The sequence below is a fragment of the Manacus candei genome, unplaced genomic scaffold, assembly GCF_025592945.1.
Source record: "Manacus candei isolate 608988 ecotype Guabito, Panama unplaced genomic scaffold, ASM2559294v1 h1tg000077l, whole genome shotgun sequence".
Classification (NCBI taxonomy): Eukaryota; Metazoa; Chordata; class Aves; order Passeriformes; family Pipridae; genus Manacus; species Manacus candei.
The window spans coordinates 5,357,857-5,377,671 of NW_026138125.1; the positions used below are offsets into that span (position 1 = coordinate 5,357,857).

At 41.1% G+C, this 19,815-nt stretch overlaps 1 long non-coding RNA gene across 3 annotated transcripts; it reads left to right on the plus strand.

The window, feature by feature from the left end:
• The first annotated feature begins 1,892 nt into the window (after positions 1-1,892).
• LOC127481274 (uncharacterized) lies at positions 1,893-18,929 on the plus strand. 3 transcript variants are annotated; one of them, XR_007908176.1, is made up of 5 exons: positions 1,893-3,070; positions 6,007-6,127; positions 7,432-7,632; positions 13,387-13,456; positions 17,675-18,929. It is a non-coding gene; the product is annotated as an uncharacterized LOC127481274 (long non-coding RNA). The 3 variants fall into 3 exon arrangements; XR_007908174.1 differs by having other exon boundaries at positions 7,432-7,620; XR_007908175.1 differs by lacking the exon at positions 1,893-3,070 and adding an exon at positions 5,481-5,879 and having other exon boundaries at positions 7,432-7,620.
• The last annotated feature ends 886 nt before the right edge of the window (positions 18,930-19,815 follow it).

Here is a 19,815-nt window from a genome sequence, read left to right on the forward strand (position 1 = left end):
ACAGGTCCAGTTTTGTTCCTTGTGTAGGCTTCAGTCTGGTCACTGGTGATGAAAGCTGTGAAGAGGCAACGTACAGCTTTTTGAACAGCATCAAGATCTCTGCTTCTCAGTGCTGTGTTTGCTGGTGTTCTCTTTCTCTCCTGCTATGAAACCCTGAGAAACCATTTACTGCCTGGCAGAAACCTCTGGGTATGTGCTTATTTGTGTGCCTGTGACTCGAGTACAGTAAATCCACACTTGTCCTGTTATGAGAAAGGTTTATTTGTTGTTGGATGCGTGTTGTAGAGGAGGAGGAGGAGCAGTGAAGGTTTCTGGTCCTTTACAAACAAATATTAATATTTCAGGAAGCTCCAAGAGCTGAAAGAAGTTATACTTGAGTGAGTGCAGTGATCACAAGAAAATGAGAGTTATTCTGTTGATGAATGGTGAATTAATCTTAGTCTTAGTAATGGCCTTAAAGTTTTCCTTTGGAATATATCCTAAAGTATTTAAAAAAACAAAAAGGTACATTTTGCAAAGGATTTTCAAACATTTCAGCATAGAAGTACGAAGATTATGTCTAGGAGGGGTTTCAGAGGTCGTCTAGTTGTAGCTCTTGTCCCAAGGCAGGAGCAGCTCTAACTAAAACAGTCTTTGGTTGTCAGGTGGTTTTTTCCCCCTTTGAAATTTTCCATTATTTTCATAATTTTCCGATAGTTCTCCCCTCCACCCCCTGCCCTTGAAGATCTTAACGTATTTAGTGTTCTGATTTCTCTTTAGTAGTTAGAAATGTCTCAGAAAGTGGTTATTAATAAATCATTAAAGGTTTGCATCTCATTTCATTTTCTTTCTGCTCTACTACTCTGTATTTCCAACCATAGTACAAAGTCATTCTGAAAATAGAAGTAGGAGTCTTTTACAACTGAGTCAAATCTAAATGATGAAGGCAAACCCAGAGATTTTTTTTCCTTTACCTAGAATACTCTTTATCATTCAAGTTATTTGCTTAGATTAAAGATTTCTCAGCCAGATCTTGCTTTATCTGGCATCTGTGAAGAAGAAATAATCGTGTGTGCAGGGCTTTAAAAACTGCATGTCTTGAACAGGGAGTCACTTCACCAATAGGGCTTTCCTGGGAATAGGGAATAGCAAGGTTGAATACAACACTTGATAACTACAGATATTTTCAGTAGTACCAAAGGAGGTATGGGAAGTGATGAAAAAAACTTATGAAAGGTAAACGGACTATAATTCATACTAAATATCTCCCCTTGTGCAGAAGCTCTTTTAAAATTACTCAGATAAATGAGCTCATTTATGGAATATTTTGTACTGCATGAACTTATATGGGCACCTGTCATGTATATATATTTTTAATACTGAACTCATATAGATGGCTTAAAGTCCCCCTTGCCCTTTAGTAAATTTAAATCTCCCACAAAGCTGCTGTACAGTAGTCATAAAGAAACATTTATGGTTCAACATAATTTCCCTTCATTTCTTTTTCTCTTTCTTTAAAAAAAAAAGGCAGTTTAAAAGTAATAAAGCACTTCCTTGTGTAAATCTTTGATCTTTTTTTCTTCCTAAGGGAAGATTAATTTGTAAATATGCTAATGGATTTGTATAATATGAAACCTTCATAAGAAAAACTACATTAGTTCATATGAATGAACACATCTATCTTATTCAATTTATAAACTAATGGCTGAGAGCATCAACACTGTGTTGTGCTCGGTCTTGTATCCAGAGTCACTGCTTGTGTTTCAAAGACAACACAGAATTTTGCCAAAAAAAAAAAAAAGTATTGGATCAATTTTATTACTCCTGATTTTTTTTTTTAAATTTCTTAGCAATAGTGAGATTTGATGCACCTCCAGCCAGAGGAGTACCCTGTCTTGAAGAAATTCCGGGTGATGGGAGTTGAATTATATGGATGTAAGGCATCCAGCCACATGCTTTCCTAGTGAATCCTGTTATCTTCCAGCAAGGTGCTGAGTGTCCAAGCATGTCAAGAAGCTGAATGATAGCAAGATGTTCATCCGCGTTGCTTACAGGAGCTGAGAAGCTGACCCTCACCCATTCCTCGCTGGGATGGTGATCCTGCAACTTTTCCTTCCAGCTAGAGAGTCTTGAGGACTTTGGTTCCATCAGTGATCCTGGATCCCTTCCATCTCAGGATATTCTATGCTTTAGTGTCTCCCTCCTTCCCCAACTATCGTGGCTACAGTGGGGCAAAAATGACCCCCCTGCTCCGTGGCAGGAGATGGGGCATGGACAAGGTCTTCATGGGGAGAATTCGTCTCCTGTAGAGGTGCAGTGAAAACTGGTTCACTGGAACTCTTTGTGTCGTGTGCCTTCAGGCATGGAAGAACTACCTCCTCATTCCATTTTGCTCCCCCAGCCCTCAGTTCACCTCCTTCATTGCTTTTTTTTCCTTTATTTTATTTTTTCTGGTGCTTAGCTGAGAGGCCAGGGAAGGTTGAGGCTTGCTTCTATCCCTGCCTTCCATCCCTACCTCTACTTGGACTATGGGACTGGCAATGGAGAGGACATGGAGAGAATGGTGTAGAGCTTACTGTGTCCATCCTCTCTGTTCTGCCAGTGTCTCTTTGTTAATTAAAATGTCTCTTCGCTATTTAATTTTCTCAATGCTCTTCCTCTCCTGGTGTTCCTTTGCCTGTTTCCTTTTCCAAGCTAAAAAATACAATACAAACTTGGCACTCTATTAGACCAAGTAGATGGAAAAATCATTGTCTGTGTGTTGATCCTGAGGGACTGTGCTGTGTGACTGTATGGTCACCCTGTGGCACCTGAGCCAGTGGGGAAATGCTGCTCTTAGCCATGTCCTCATCTCTCTGCCTCTCCACAAGGAAGAAATCCATGTGCTTTGGTTCTCTTCCCTTCGACATCTGACATATCTTCTAAGAAAAAGAGTGTGGGGAGGATTTAAATTGATTTTGAAGTTAGCCCTAATTTTGATCCAGTTTTGTTTGCAGAATGAAGCTTAGTGCTGGAGGAGTCTAAGTGGTGACCTCCGACTTCTAAGCACCTCCAAGCTTTATATGCTGATTTTTCAGCGTGGTTCATTAAGGTAGGCACAGATATCTTGAACTTCAAGCCAGCATAGTCAATGAAGGACTTGTTTGATGTGCTTGTGGTGTGTGGTGCTGAGGAGGTGCATCGTTAGCAGCTTTCTTCCCCAGGGGCTGACAGATTTGTGGCCGGCTCCATCTCATGGCTTTCATCCTGCTAGACATAAACAAAAGGTGTGCATTTCTTCAGGCATGGAGCTTACCAAGCCTCTGTCATTGGACTCCTTCCCTTGTTTGATGCTAGCGTGCTCTGGATAAGGATAGAATCCTAATGGGTACCTTAAGGCTGGAGAAGGAGGAGCACAAGGAAGCAGTCCACGGCTGATTCCTAACAGGGGTGGGTGGGAAGGAAGTGTCAAATGCTGCTCGGAATAGATGAATAATATAAAGAGCTCTGGAAAGATCAGAAATCAGATCTTTTTCCCTTTCTTTTCACTCCAGGAAATCCTTTCCAGTGCTCCTCAGTAATGGTGGGGATAGAGGGTGAGCAGAGCAAAGCTGGTGGGAGAGACATGGTTGTTGTAGTGAACAGAGCTTCAAGCATGAGCCTGCGATGCCACAGAGTCTGTTCTCTTTATAAAAGAAAAGGCAGAGGGTGGAGGGAGGTTTGGGCTTTTCTCTAGCAAAGTTTTCTTCCCAACAGTCAAAAATAATAGAAAGTAGACATAGAAGAGATCTGTTAATTGATCTTGTCCATATCTTGCCCAACACAGAGTTATTCCCTGCAGCATATTTACTAGTGCTGAGTTCAGCTTTGTTTTTAAAACCTCCACAGTGACAATCTCCCGAGGGAAGTGGTGAAAGCCTGACTCTACAGCCTACTACATCTCCTTGTCGATCTGCTTTGCAGAGGGAAACTCTCACAACCAGGAAATATTTTCTGACGTTCAGCTGACACCCCCCCCGCTTTTTTTTTTTTATTTCTGTCTTATTAATTCTATTTATAATCTTCTATATCGTGCAAAATAATGTCCTTCCAGGAGCACACTACGAGTTATAACACCAAAAGGCAGTGTTCTTCAGAAAGAAGAGCTTTGCCTTGTGTTCATACTCTCTTAAATAAAGTAAATAACTAATTTAACATAATTTAACTCCCTAACCCATTGTTGCTCCATAGGTAGTTGTTAAACAACCATCTTAACTTCACTACAGGTAGAAGTTTTGATCAGCCTCTAAACTTGAGACATTCTGCATGAGAGAAATCCAAGAAATCAGCAGAATGAATCTTTAGCGTTTGAAAAATTTTATTTCTAATCTATGTCTCTTTTTCTTGCTTTACATTATCAGTAGAAGCCTGTCTGCAAAGCATGTCCTTTTTCATTGCTTTTCCCCCCACCTAATCTTAGCACTGGATTGTGATTTGGTCAAGGTCCTATTTAAATAGTTTTGGGGTTGCCAACATGGTGTGTTCTGATATTCAGATCTCATAATCCAATTTTGAAATTAAAGAGCTCGGGGCAAAAACACTCGCACAACTGAAATACATGTTTTTGAGCACTGAGCCAGTGTTTTCTTAAGAAGAATATACCAAATCTCCTCTTTCTCTTCCCAATTAATGTAACAAATGTCATACACAAAATCTTACTTTTAACTTGTGTCCCATGTGAGCACAAGAGACAGCGGAAATTAAGCTGGGCTATGATTTCAGAGAAGGTATCTGAATTCCATCTGAATGCAGAAAATATGCAGAATAGCAGCTGATTTACAGTGCCTCATTTGCTGTCCTAGCAGAATGATGTTCTCTGTATTCCCAACAATAAAAGCAATAGCAAAGAAAAAATAAGTTGGCATGTTCCCCCCTCCCCCCCCAAGGTTTTTTCCTCCCCTCTGCCCAAGCCATTATTTTAAGTTTCTCAGTATTAAATCTAAAGGTTCATCAACTCACATCTTTACAGCTCTGTCTTTCTGTATACAGGACCCTGTCTGCCTGTTTCCTCTATTGCACTATTTTGTTTGTACTACTGTAATCATTTTGCTGGCCCAGATCTGTGTGGGTGTGCTGGCAGCTTTACAACAAAGTTACATGGGAACTGAGTTAAGGTTGAATATTTATTAGAAGAAGCCATCTGGCGTCAGGCTGTCTGTACAGGGGGGCTTATTTCTTTAGTAGTCTCTCCTTTTTCTTCCTAGCTCTTCCTCCCTCCCTCTCCGTTTCTCATTTACGTGCCGCATATATGTGAAAAGTGGAACACACATCTTGACATATTGATTTGATTCTTGATATTTATAGCAATTAACCCCGCTCGTGTGATTATCCCCGTCGCCTCACCCCATAGCTCTCTCCCCGCCCTCTTTTCCCGTGGTGGGGGATGCTCGGGGTCGGTTCCCACAGTGGAGCCCCCCGGATGCTGCGGGGCTCCCGCCGCAGCCCCTTCCCGGCCGTGCTGCTTCCCGTGGGCTCCGGGCAGCTCCAGCTCTGCCTGAACACCCCTCTCCTGCTCCTTCCACACTTTCCCTCCTCCAGCTCGTGAGCTCATAAAAGAGTGCTGCGCTCCAAAAAAACTCCCGACTCACCATATTAAACAAACTAGCCGGCAGAAGGGTGTCCGTGCTATTTCACCATTTGTATGACATCGCCGGGCTTCAAAGTGCAGCACTAAATTGCCAAAAGATGTTTACTTTACTTGCTTAAGAGCTCCTCGTAATTCAATTGTTCTCTCTCCCGCGGTAGAAACACACATGCATCCTGAGCCCGTGCTCTTGTGAGCTCCCACTAGTTATTTACCCACGGGGTTTCCTCTGGTGTTTTTTGCACAGTGGTTGACTTTTTTTTTAATTTTTTTTTTTTCCAGGGGCTTATGGCTTAAGGTAATTTGTTTTTTCTGGGGTGCTCAACTACAAGGACCTTGGAAGACCAGCTGTTTGGCTGCCTTTTGTTCCCCCCCCCCCTTCCCCCCACTGGTTTTTCCAAAATAATTTTTTTTTTTTTAAACAGGCAAGAAACTGGACATCCAAAATTGTTGGTCACCTTGGAAAACCTTGACCTATTTTTCCTAGCAGGCCAGGGAAGCTGATGCAGTCAAGCTGGCAGCCCTTTCCCACCGTTCCTGCCTTTTGTAAGTTAATATTCCGACTTCGCTGCCTTGCATAACCTCCTTGTCCGTCGGTGTGGTGGTTTTGGTGGTGATGCCAGGTGGGACAAGAGGAGCACTGGGCAGTGGAGATTCTTTCCACTGACAGAAACAGTGAGTCACTACTGTCCTGTGATTATTCCCTTTTGCCAAAGGCTGTCTGCGAAGATGAAAGTCCTTTCTCCGTGACCTACGCTGGGGGTTCGATGCCTCCCAAGCTCTGGCAGAGCATAACACGTGGGCTGGTTTTGAGCAGTGTAAAGCAAAGGAATGAGGGCTGTGAGCCATGGAGGCTTGGAGGTCATAAACTGGGAGACATGGTGGTTCCCAGCTTCAGCCTCCCACCGCTTTTCCAGCAGCTGCCACCTCTTGGTACTACTGGTTGGATGAATGGCAGCCTGTTATCTCCTCCCCCAGGTAGTGTCTCTTGGCCTGTCATGTCTTTTTGTGTGTTTGATCTGGAAAAGAAAAAAAGAAATAAGGATTTTTCTGTGCACTGTGCTAGGATGGCTGAATAACTGTGCTGCTTGTGGGAAGGTGATGGGGAGTGGAGCAAGGATATGGTCCAATGTGGGAGCGATGCAAGGAGGAGGAAGTTTCTGTGAGGGGTGAGCGATAAAGGAGGCTGGAAAGAAGAGATGCTGAGCTGACCTTACTTCCTCTTTTTTTTGAGTTTAAATGGAAGAGATTGCTTATCTTAACTAGCCCACATTTATTCTTCCATTTGCATGGAAGTATGGAGAGGGGTAAGACAAGTTCTCTGGTGAGTGCCAGTGATCTTGACTCTCTAGGAAAGCGGGAGAAGAGAGTCAATCATATAGACTTTATTTTACATGCCTTATACACAATGGCATGAGTCAACCCTGAATCTGAAGCCTATCAAGAATTCCATTGCCCAGCAGACTGGAAGAGTTGTCTTTAAGTTGGGGGTAAGAGATATTGACTCTATTACTGCTGTTAATTCCATTTGCCCCTTGGCAAGACACTTAAGTCACCACATCTCATTTGTAAAGTATGATGATAATTACCTTCTCCTACAAGTATTGCAAATTAAAGACTGCTACTGAGATGCTTAGAAGAAAAGTTGTGTCAAGGTGTGAAGTTTAGTCTCCCTAGTCAGACCTCAAGTCTGACAGTGATGCTTTTCACCGATACAAGCTTATTATGTGTATGAAAGAACAGGCTGAAACTGTTAATTACTGGTCTGAAGAATATAATAAAAGGGAGTTTGAGTTCAACTTTACTTTAAAGCTTGTTGCATTTATCAATTTTCCGTGCTCTCTGGACAGGCAGCCTAAGTAATAATCTCCAGTGAAAAATGCCAGCCCCGGATTGGAGTTACACAGACCAGACCAGATAATGCCTGAACAAGGACAGTAATGGGGCAGCAGCTTCTGCTGAGGATGAGAAAGCAGCTGTGAGACAGGATGAGCACTCAGGATGGAGCAGGACATGGGAGAACATCAGTGCCAGATTGAGTACGTTAAGCAGTGAGTACTGTCACCAATTAAAATAACCATAAAAAGCCAGACATTCCTCACTGGAATAACTCATAACAGATACTGAGCACTTTGTTACCTTTCAGCAGAGCTCTGTGAGGGAACCATGACCTCTGCAATGTGTAGATCTGATCTGGAAAAGGGGTAGAGAAAAACTTGTTCCCATCCCAGACCACACCATCTCCATAGAGTTCATTCTGTGGCCCTTCTGAGTCTCTTTCCCCATCACTAAACACAGCACAGCTTTTCAGCAATCCCTTTTCTGGTGTTCTCCTTCCTCCTTGTTAGCAGAGCTGTTTCCAGAAAATAACCCTTCTGGATGATTTGGGGGTAACACAAAGCTGGTGACTGGCAGCATCACCTGCCAGCTCTCCTGTCCTATTAAAACACACCAAATTTGGCTCACAGTGCTCCAGGCATGGATTGGCATCACCTCCAGAGCGGGTAAGAGGAGCTAGAAATGCAAACCAAGAAAGCAGGGCCACTGAGGTCCTGCTTCTCTTCTTGGAGAAGCCCCTTTAGTCCTTTATTTGAAAAAATTACACTCAGGAATCCCCAGAGCAGCTCATCTAGTGTATAACCACAAAGTAAGAGAGTGTGTGTTTTAATGGGTGCCTTCAAGCTTGTGTTCCAGCACCAGAAGTGAGTAAATACTTTAGATTTGTCAGCTCTCACCTTTTCTAGGTAGCCATTAAAAAGTTTCAGTTCAGCTTTTTTTTTTCTGTTTGATCAAATTTACCTTTAGCTGGATTTGTTAGTTTGGTTTTTAAAAACACAAGTGTGTAAAAGCTCTGGTGTGCATTTGAATAAAAAAATAAAAAAAGTTGAATAATAATATCAAAGTAAAGTAAAGACTTGAAAATATGAATTCAAGCACTGTGATTTGTCTTGGAAGGAGATGAGGATCTGAATTGTAGTGGGACCACGTGGCCCCTGTGGTGGAGCAAACTCGTCCTCGCAGCCCCACGGTTATTCAGAGACAGAGCCAAGTGACACAGTTTAAAAACCAACTGTGCTGAAACCCTCACTGGTTTAGTATTTTGCAAAAAGGAGATGAGGCTATGACAAAAATGCGTGTATTTTGAATTTTTGAGTATGAAATATTTTGATACCAAACCCAGTCTATACAGAATCCATATTCTGCTGTAATTTTTTACAGCAGTAAAACATCCTTGGGACCCTACAATTTTAAGTCTCGGATGTTAGTGGGGACCTTATCAGTCATTAATTCTTCAGGCTTGGACCATGCAACTTCTTTTTAAGGTGTGGTTTAGGGTTTTTTTTTTTTTTTTGGTGTGCGTTTTATTTGTTTGTTTGTTTGTTTGTTTTGTTTTAGTCCGTGTTAGCTGGTTTAAAATTGAGTCACTCTCCAGAATAGCTGCCTCTCTGTTCTTTTGCATCAGCCCCAGATACTCTGCTTATGAAACAGAATATAAAACCCAAACTCTTCTCTCTACTGCTCGTTTAGTTCAACAAAATATGTTTTATTGTTGTTTCTTGACTTTTCAGACACAATTCCTTTAGGCTATTGTTATTTCAACAAAAGAGGAGGGAGAACAGGCTCAGCGAGTTACTCTGTGGCTTTCTGGTGAGGAATTAAGAAATACTCTAACAGTTTAATAATGATAATCTCCAAATAGTTCATAACAGCATTAAGGGTAATTAATGACATTTGAACAGTAAGAGTACTTAATCCCTAGGGAAATGTGATAGCCACAATTTTATTTACATCTGAAGTTGTTTCAAAGGTAAAGGAGAAAGAATAATCTATTTTTAAAATGGTTTCATGTTTGCACTCTTTCAGATTTTATCTTAATTTATTATAAGGTAAATAAAAATAATATCTTTTTCTCTAATAATAAAAACTGCATTCCATATTAGATCCAGCATTAGGTTAAAAATAAAGAGGGACTCTTATATGTTTCCTGTGGGATTAAGATTTTCTGAAAATTATAAATCATCAGTGATACTGTGGTTTACAAAGAAGGATAACTTCTTCTAAAAGACCCACATATTTACATTTTAAAAACATCTTTCATAGCCTTTAGAGCCATTAAAAGAACTTAAATAATTTTGAGGATAAATGGTATGTGCTGTACCTTTTATGTTTTAGGAGCACTTCTTATTTTTTTTTTCTCCACATAACTGACCTCGCTAAACCTTTGAAAAACGCTGTTACATCCTTTTATGTTTTTACCATTTTACAATGAGGGGAAAAATAACTCCTGTGATAGTTTTCAAGATAATGCTTGAACCAGCCTGATTCAGTTGTTTAGCTTTCGAAAGTCAACAGAAGGAAAAGGGTTTTTGTTGACCTTGGATTTTGAGAATAAATAGGATAACACCTGATTCGAGACAGGAAGCTTATCTGGGGTAAATATACAGAGTGAGGCAGAGGGTGTCAATCCAGTTTAGCATTTGAATGCAGCCTCTTCTCTTTTGGTTATGCTCTTGAGCCTGTTTCTACTTTTGGCTCTTGCATTCCACAGAACTTCTGTAAAATCAGCAGGGACAGTGCTAATAAATTTATAATGTTGTTTTGTATTTCTGAACATAGTACCTCAGTAATTAAGTGAAATATTTATGATGAATATAAAACAATGCAAATTCATTTGTTTGCCTGAAAGCCAGCTTGTTATTTATTTAGATTTATCTTTGAATGATTCTTTAAATTGAATCACAGTATGAATGAGGTTGATATTTAAAGCAGAGAAAATTTGCTATAGTGTATTGATGCATTACACTGTATTAGGAAAGTTAAAGCTATGCAGAAGATGATTAAGAAAAACCCAGAAAACAAAAAAACTGTGACCTAACAAGCATTTCTTTTTTTTAAATTTATTTATTTTTTAAGGGGTTCCACAACCTAAATCAATTCCCCCCAGCTGAAATATTTAATAAACCTTAGGCTTTGTTATAGCATAACAAAACTTTACATATGCAAACTGGATCTTGAATTATAGGACAGGTAGGAGTAGGTTCAGCATAACGTGATCTAATTTTCATCTCAGCTGGCTGTGTTTTCCTTCATGGGCTACTACTTCCAGCAGTTTTTGTCATTTACTATTTTCAATCCTCTAACTAATTCTAATCTAATGAATGTAGTGACCTATGAAAGGAAATGTCTATGCAAAGTGTCCCTGTGTTGATGATTATGAACTGAATTGTTTACTTCAGTTGGACTTTTTTTTCCTTCCCTAAGTGAAAAATATCTTCCAAAAATAACTTCCTTTACAAACATAATACTGTTGCTCTCCTCAGCTTTCTGTTTAACAGTCATCATGTTTCTATCATGACTAAGGAAGAGTATCTTAATGTAAAAAAAATGGAAAATGTATTTGTTTAGTTTAAAAAGGATATTTTCTTTTGAAACCGTTATGTGAGACAGTGTTGTGCTGTAGATTTTTATGATATTTTAAGTAATTTTGGATGGACTGCTAATGTTCTGGAAAATTGTAGAAATTCACAGGTGGGAAGACTCCACTAAGAATTTAGAAAATTTAGCAGTGTATGGTATGTACATATCTTCTGCTTCTTGTTTGATCTTGGTTTTGCCAAAACAACCCTGAGAAATCAAAGGTGACCAACTCCTCCATGAGTTGACCAAGTGCAGCTTCCACAAATTTCTGTGTTATTGCCGAGTCTTTTGCCAATACCTGAGTGTTTGGTGAACACTGGCTCGCTTTATTTGGTAAAGCACGTTTTTCCTCAGCCTTACCATCATTTTGCTTTTTTTTCACAAGCACATAAGTATATTTTAAGCCAGCTTCACTTCATTACGCAATGGTATCTTGGTTGTGAGGTTCAGATCAAGAGAGGGGTTCCTGGACATGAGCAAAAGCAGGGAATGAAGTTTCCACCTTATGGTGTCTGGTGTTGCCACCAAATGTGCCGCCACCAGAGCACATGGACTGTGATACATGAGCAGGTGGGGACCCAGGAATGAGCTGTGTGTGTCAGAGCTGATCTGCAACATGTGCAGCCCAAGGTGAAGGTAGGCACCTGCAAGAATTTGCAGGTTGGCATTTCTGTTTTTTTTTTTTTTTGTTGTTGGTTTCCCAATATCTTAAGAGGGAGATAAAAAGACAGCTAGAGAAAATGTGGGCCCTCTCCATAAGGAAATGGGAAACCTGGTTACTCAGGATATGGAGAAGGTTGAGCTAATTAAGGACTTTTTTTGCCTCAGTCTTTGGGATGTGCTTCAGCCACGCCACCCAAGATGCAGAAGACAAAGGCAGGGACTGGGAGAACGAAGAACCACCCAGTGCAGAAGACTGGGTATGAGATCACCTAAGGAACCTGAAGCTGCACAGGTCATGGAACCTGATGAGATGTATCTATGCATGTCCTGAAGGAACTGGTGGATGAAGCTGTTAAGCCCGTGTCCATCGTGTTTGAGCCATGGCAGTCCAGTGAAGATCCCACGGACTGCAAAGGTGAAACATAATCCTCATTTATAAAAATGGCAAAAAGGAATACACTCATCTCTGTGCCTGGCAGTCTCACCTCTGTGCCCAGCAAGGTGATGGAGTTCCTCCTGGAAACTACGCTAAGGCACGTGGAAAACAGGAGGTGGTCAATAACAGCCAACACAGTTGTGGTTACAGAGTTGGTGGACAAGGAAAGAGCGGCTGACATCATCTGCCTGGACTTATGCAAAGCAGTTGACACTGTCCTGCATGACATCCTTGTCTCTAAACTGGAGACATGGATTTGATGGATGGACCACTCAGTGGATAAGGAGTTGGCTTGATGATCCCACCCAAAGAGTTGTGGTCAACAGCTCAATGTCCCCATGGAGACCAGCGAGCAGTGACATTCCTCAGGGGTCAGTATTGGGACTGGCACACTTGAACATCTTAGGTAGGATGTACAGTGGGATTGAGTGCACCCTCAGCAAGTTTGCTGGTGACCCCAAACTGTGTGGTGTAATCAACACAGATGGAAACATTCAAGGCCAGGTTGGACGTGGCTTTGAGCAACCTGGTCTAGTGGAAGGTGTCCCTGCCCGTGGCAGGGGGCTTGGAATGACGTGGTCTTTAAGGTCCTTTCCAACTCAAATCATTCTATGAACATTATGAGGGTGTTATAAGATACTGAAGACGTGCTGTGCTGGCCAGCAGCAGAACAAGAAGTTTTGAGTGACTCAGTTGACACATTTTAAAAAGTTTTGGGCATCTTTAGAGAAAAGAAACAGTTACCAGAAAGGCTGCCGTTTTTGCTTTTATTTTGTCAGTGATGGCATTTTGTTTTTGCACCTTATTATTGGTAATTTTTTTCTACTAATGTATGCATCACACATGGACTATCAACAACTTAAAATATGGCCCTTAACTCTAAGATTTAAAGGAATAAATTTTCAATAAATCACCCATGCCTGCTGCTTACTTTCTGGGCTCTTAAAAATTATTTGAAACATGCTGTAAACATAGAGGAGGGCTCAATAAGTTTAGTTGGCTTGAAATGTGTTACTGGGTGTTACTATGAAAATGCTGTTCGGAGTCTCCTGCTGCCACATGAATCTTTTGGAAAACAATTTTCATTTTGGGAATGCAAATCAGGTATTACAGTCTAATGCCATAGTTGGACCGTGAAGTCCGAGTGGGCCTCGACTGATAGAGAAATATTAGTCACAGAGAAAAGTAAATGAGTGCTGAGCTATAACATATATTATTGCAGAAATTTCATTTGTTATTATACCTTAGAAAGTTAAAATCCAGACACCATTCCTTTTTCTCTTTCTAGGCCAAAGGGTCTCGCTGAACTTCCCTTCTTTACAAGCATTCCCAGTAAAAAGATGAAGGTGTCAGCTCCAGTAAGTACAGTGATGCTCCTCCTCTTCAAACCTCCCTGGCATGAAATTTTCAGCTTTTTTTTTCATTTTTAAAATATAAAAACTTATTTCTCCTGGTGGATTGCCCATATGGAGAGATTTAAAGAAATATATGAGGCATATTCATAACAAAGAACAGGCAAACATTCCCACTCTCTCAATTACTTTTGATTAAAAAAAAAGGAAGAAGTATTTTTGAGCAAATCTCATAATTTTAGGGGTGTCTCAAGGCTTCAGAGCCCTAAGCTGGCAGTGGCACAGAGGTAGGGGTGTGTGCTGTGGAATGGCATGGGAGGTGGAGTGCAGTGGTTGTCTTCATCCAGCTTCAGAAAGCAGGCTAAAAAAACACTCTTTGAAGGGATATTTTTGTTAATGTTATATTTCCTGATATTCCCGGATTACATGTACAGTAGAGTCACAAGATTGTTCAAAAATCTAAAAATAGAACTCAAAATACTCAAAATAGGACTCCAGTACTACGAATAGCAAAAATCAAATCAGGGTGCAGAAATAGCTCATGCTCAGCTCCTCGTTGTTGCCTTGCTGAGCCCGATGGTGGTGGGGCTGTGGTGGCACCAAAGCTCCAGCCCACGCTGTCCACTCAGACAGTGCTGCTCTTCTGGGGTCTCCAGTCTCACTCCAGATCACAAGCTCCCTGTGACACCCATGGCCGTGCCTATGGTTGGACTTCATAAAGTCAGAGTGGCCTTGGTTTGAAGGGCCCCTAAAGACCATCTTGTTCCACCCCCTGCCGTGGGCAGGGACACCTCCCACTAGACCAGGTTGCTTCAAAACCTTTCCAACCTGGCCTTGAACTCTTCCAGGGATGGGGCAGCCACAGCTTCTCTGCGCAACCTGTGCCAGGGGCTCCCCACCCTCACAGTGAAGAGTTTTTTCCTAATATCTGATCTAAACCTCCTCTCTTTCAGCTGGGAGCCGTTCCCCCTTGCCCTGTCCCTCCAGGCTCTTGTAAGCAGTCTCTCTCATCTTTCTTGTCAGCTCCCTTCAGGTGCTGGAAGGCCACAATTAGATCACCCCAAAGCCTTCTCTTTTCCAGGCTGAACAATCCCAAACTATCTCAGCCTTTCCTCACAGCAGAGCTGCTCCATCCCTCTGATCAACTTGGTGGCCTCCTCTGGCCTCTCTCCAGCAGCTCCATGTCCTTCCTGTGCTGGGGAACCCAGAGCTGGATGCAGCTCTGCAGGTGGGATCTCACCAGAGCAGTATAGGAGTGACCTCCCTCACCATTTGGGCCATATAAATAGTGATATTTTATCTTGGGTCTGGGCAGACATACTAAGTTTTTTGCCTTGGCTTGGAAGAGGCCCATTAGAAGTTGAAAGTGCATTTATTCTGAGAAAAAAAAAATAAAAATTAACAATGTATTTATTTATACCAATGATTTAAAACCTGTTATAATCTCAGATGGGCCTTGCTATTGAACCCTACGTTTTTAGGAATGGGATTACTAGTTCTCCCCCCCACACCCAAAAAAACCCACCCCAAACCCACATTAATGCTGTTAATGGTATAACTGCCTCAGTCCTAAGATGTCTTTCTCTGCTGTGGTTGACAGTGCTGAGGAAATAACTGGATAAGTGTTTCTTGGATTTAAAACCACAAAATGCTGATCATGAGTCCAATATTCACTTTTCAAACTTGGGAAGATCATGAATTTGACCTCAGAAAAGGCACAGTGCCTGTACTCATTAACATCCTCGTGGATATCTTTTTCTTTAATGAAGGCTCCACAGGAATACCACAGTGGGTCTGTAATATTAATGACTTTTGTCTTTTTTTTTTTTTTTTAATTATTATTATTTTTTTGGCTTTTCAGCATTTGCAGGTCGTGGCCTAAATAGTGAGAGCCTTCCAAAACAGGCTCTGGGTCTGCCTGTGCTAAAATCATAGAAAAATTTGTGTTGGAAGGGACCTTAAAGATCACCTTGTTCCAATCCCCTGCCCTAGGCAGAGGCACCTTCCACTAGACCAGGTTGCTCCAAGCCCCATCCAACCTGGACTTGAACACAGTATATCTGATGGAGATGCTCCAATAAATAAAAACATTGTCTCTCTTTGTAGAGAGGTCAGTTATTAGTAGTCTATGGCATGCGAGGTAACTTTTAATAAGGAAAGGAGAATTTGCAGTGCCCAGAACACTCAATTTTTGTGCAGTTGGCAGGATTTAATATGCACATGTCTTTGGTGGATGCTGTAAATCTGAGCCCACCTGACTGTGGGGATCAGGTGGATTGAGTGGGCTTTCTGAAGCACTTGAGTGTGGCCCAAACCCACCAGGAGTTAGTGAGGAGTGATAGACCACGTTTTGAGCAGAGTCTTAGAGGAGAAAGTAAGAACTGGGGAAATACGCAGTGCACTAAAAAAAAAAACCCAAAACCACAAGGAGGCAGGTCCAAGTGGTACCTTAGTGGCACAGAAATTAGCATTATAGTTTTGGAAATGCTTCTAGCAGGCCATAAGATGTAAAGCAAATAAAAGTGAGAGTCAGACTACATATGAGGTTAGTAATGAAGTCACGGTAATAATGAATAATGGTGAAGAAGTAAAAATGAGAACTCAGAACCCAAATTTTACCCAGAAATTGAAGTGCAGATATTTCCACTGCTCTTATTGCCTTTCTGAAAGCCACTTGTGCTAACAGAGTTTTATCTCCATACGTTTAAATGGAGATCAGATACTATGCCAGTAGCAAAAATTTGCTTTAATTACGAGATGAAAATAATTTTTAGTGGAAATTGAAGTCGTTTAGGTCTCAATCCTGCAAAGAGTTTTATGCTTGTGTTTAATTAGTGTTAATGTCCCTAAGTAGTCCCATGATGAATCCTATTGATGAAAATGGTGCTGCTTTGCTAAGATGTACAGCTAAACATATAAATATGTCTTTGCAGGGTTAAGGCTTGGTTTACAGTTGTACAGATTGATTTTCACTCGAGGTCTTAAAAAAAAAGGGTTGAATTCAGTGCTAAAAATGCATTTTGCTTTCACTATTTTATTACCCTGGTCATTAAGATAAAGGCTAGACATGGTAACCTGTTCCTCCAAGTATTAAACATACACAGTCCTTGCTCCTGTGCCCAAGAAAAGGTTTAAAATCCTTATCATTCTGCTGATCTGATTTCCACCCTCTCATGGCCTTTCATTACCACTAACTAAAGTATTTCCCCTATCCCTCAGAGTAAAGCAAAGCCAAAGCAAATTATTCAGAGTAGCCACCTGCTTCTATAGCTCAGATCATCTAATCAAAGAACAAGAGCACTACAGTGATGGAACATTCAGTTCAGACAGAAAATAACATATCAAATATTGACAGGAACAGTGTCCTCAATGTTTGGAGAGAGAGTGATCCCTGTTTATCAGTTAGTTATTGTGAAATGGTCAAATATTCTGAATTGTAGATCACACACTGCATTTGTTGTAACCTAATATTTCTCCCAAATAAAAAACAAATGAGGCAAGATGTTTGTCCCATTAGCAATGTGTAAGTGAAAGTCTGCAAATGATTAGATATCTAGGATACAGCAAACTGACAAACATTTTAAATTATTAAAGATATTAATAAGGAGCACTAAGGAGTTATTTTTCCAAGTAAGAAATGATTTTCTGATGAAAGACAGAAAAATTATCCTGTAGCAGTGAAAAATTTATATGTGCTAATGCTGAAAAGTCCATGAAATTAAGTAAATTTCCAGTTTATATAGTTTTATTTTCCTGGAAGAAAATATATATATTCGATAGACACATGCACACACCTATTCTTATAAACCCTCTCAACATTTCTAATTTCTATTACAAATTTTCTTAAAAATTAGATTATCAAAGTGACTCCTTTCACTAGGAACACTAAGCTTACACACATAAGGTTGAGAAGCACTGGGTGTGGATGTGTGGCCATGGGTATTTATGCACGAATTATGCCAGATTAAGACCAGAGTTTCCTCTACCTGATCTCCTATTTGTTTTTTCTCAGTTATGAACACAAAGAGAGATATTAACTTGCTTAAATTTGAAAAAAATGCATTATATTCTTGTTTTGATACAGGATGAAGGCTGGAAAAAGCTTTAAGTGAGAAACCATATCCATCCTTCTTTCCTCTCCGTGTCTTCCCAGCAGTATTTTACTAAGCACCAGTGTTGATTTTTTTTTTAAACTAGTTGCTTCTCTCTCCTTTCCCCCAACAGCACCACGTCAACCAAACTTACAGGAGTTATTCAGAATAAGCCCTTTCAGATATGAGCACACATTCAAAATGAAAGCAAAAGCTTCCTTTGTGTCTCACCTCCCTCTACACAACTGGTGAAAGTCACTGCTGTGGAGAGGTTTGAAGACATCATCATCTTCCAGTGATCTTCCCATGCTGACCACTGTTTCCCTGTGACCCACCTGATGGACCTGCCCCAGGTCTCTGCTGTGGTCAAGAAGATAATTTTCCTTACAGAACTGTCACTGCACTTGTGGCCAAACTCTGAAGGCTTCCCTGGGCTTTCATGGGATATCCCTGACCCCATGCCACGGAGGGATGGTGCTGGAGAAGGAATGTGTAAGAGCTGCAGTGAGTATTGCAGCTGAGAGAAGGAGAAACAGGTAAAGAGATGGATGAGGTCTTCATGAAAGGAAAAAAAAACGTGAGTGGAATTAAATGCACATCTGTCACTGAAGCTCAAAGTAATGTAAAATTGCAAATATTGACGAGAGAGACCGCATCCTGTCACCCTTAGTGGGCAGGTGAAGTCACAGAGACAAAAGTCCTATCATCAGCTTTTTAAGATATACAGATGGACCTGGATGAATGGAAGAGGTGATGCTTCAGTGCTGAAGACAATTAACCTTTCCTACCACCTCTGGTTGGTTGAAAAGGAGGCTTCTTCTTAAGCAGGTAGCTGACTTCATCTGAAGTGTGACTTCATCTGTTATACTTTCTTTTCTTTCCTTTCTAGTTGTTAGAATGGTGTGATAAACTGTAAACATGAGGCATGTTAGGTCTGGGCTATTGGCTCATTTTAAAATACTGAGTTACGCTTAAGAGCTCTGTGCTTTCATTCTAAGCCTCCAATTCAAGGTGAAACTCTTGGTTCTTGCATTTCAGGTGTTAAACAGCATTCCATAGGCAGTATGGAATAAGTTGCCTGAAAATTTTTTGCCATAGTTCCCAGTTTCCCGTGGTTTCTACAACCATGAAAAACAAAATCACAGAATATCTTTGTTTTTCAGTTTTTACTTCCTCAAAATGGTAAAAATAGTACTCTTTTCATCTAATTCAGAGAGGCATTGAAAAGACCTTGAGTCTTGCTGGCTCCTAAGATCCTTCTGTGTGCAAAACACCAGTGTGCCTTCAGAGGAAATTTCTGTGAAGGCTTGTGAAAAAGCTTTATCTTATCTGACCACTGTTCTCTTATCACCTACTGCCATTGGTGTCCTGCCTTTGCTGGCCACAAGGTACTTGAAAGGTCTTATTTAAGTCACTGCCTGACCAATGTTCCTTTGCTTCTACTTTATTGTTAGAAGTTTCTACCAAAGTCTGAGGCAGATGCTTGGCAAGGGAGGGTGGAGGATTTGGAGACCAATCCCATGGTGAGATGATTTCCTTGTGAGCAAGTAAAAATCAGGAATAATTTTGCAAGAATTTAAAGTGAAAATTTGAGGAGACAAGAAGTGACCACTATGAAGAAAGAAACAGAAGGGGAGTGAGATGCTTTGAGTGGGAGGGATAAAATGTGAAATAACAGTGTCAGAGCCGTTAAGTCTCACAAGACTTTTTGTTTAACTAAGCCTATCAAAGACTGTGTCTTCTCCAGCACGACTTGTGCCCCTTCCTCCCCTCACTTGGTGTTTAGCCCTTCCTTGTGTTCATGAGTCAGGCAGGTCACCCTGGTGCATTGCTCCAGCCTGTCTCACGCAGCACGACACCAATTGATGGCAGCTCCTCGCCCTGTGACTCCCAGCTCCTCTTGGCTTGAGCACAGCCAGTTCCCTCTGATCTGACTGTCTTCAGCTGTTGTCCTCCATGTAGGGGGCCCTTGTGTTTGGCAGCTGATGCTGGATCATGCCCGTGGAACTGCTATACCATGGCTCATCTCCTCCAGCTTAGCTCCAGGTTGTCAGAGTCTGAGGATGAAGTCAAAGGTCTTTGATCCCAATGAAGGCACAATGCATGTGACACATGCATTGGCAGCTGGAAGGCAGAGGGATCAGGAGAGGTTCCATCAGAAAAGGAGTTGAGCAGTAGAGAGGGAAATTGTTGCGCTGCTGGTTCTGAGAGAAAAACACTCTCCAAAGAAAAAAAACTCAAAAGATCTGTGGTTGATTTATATTTCTATTATAG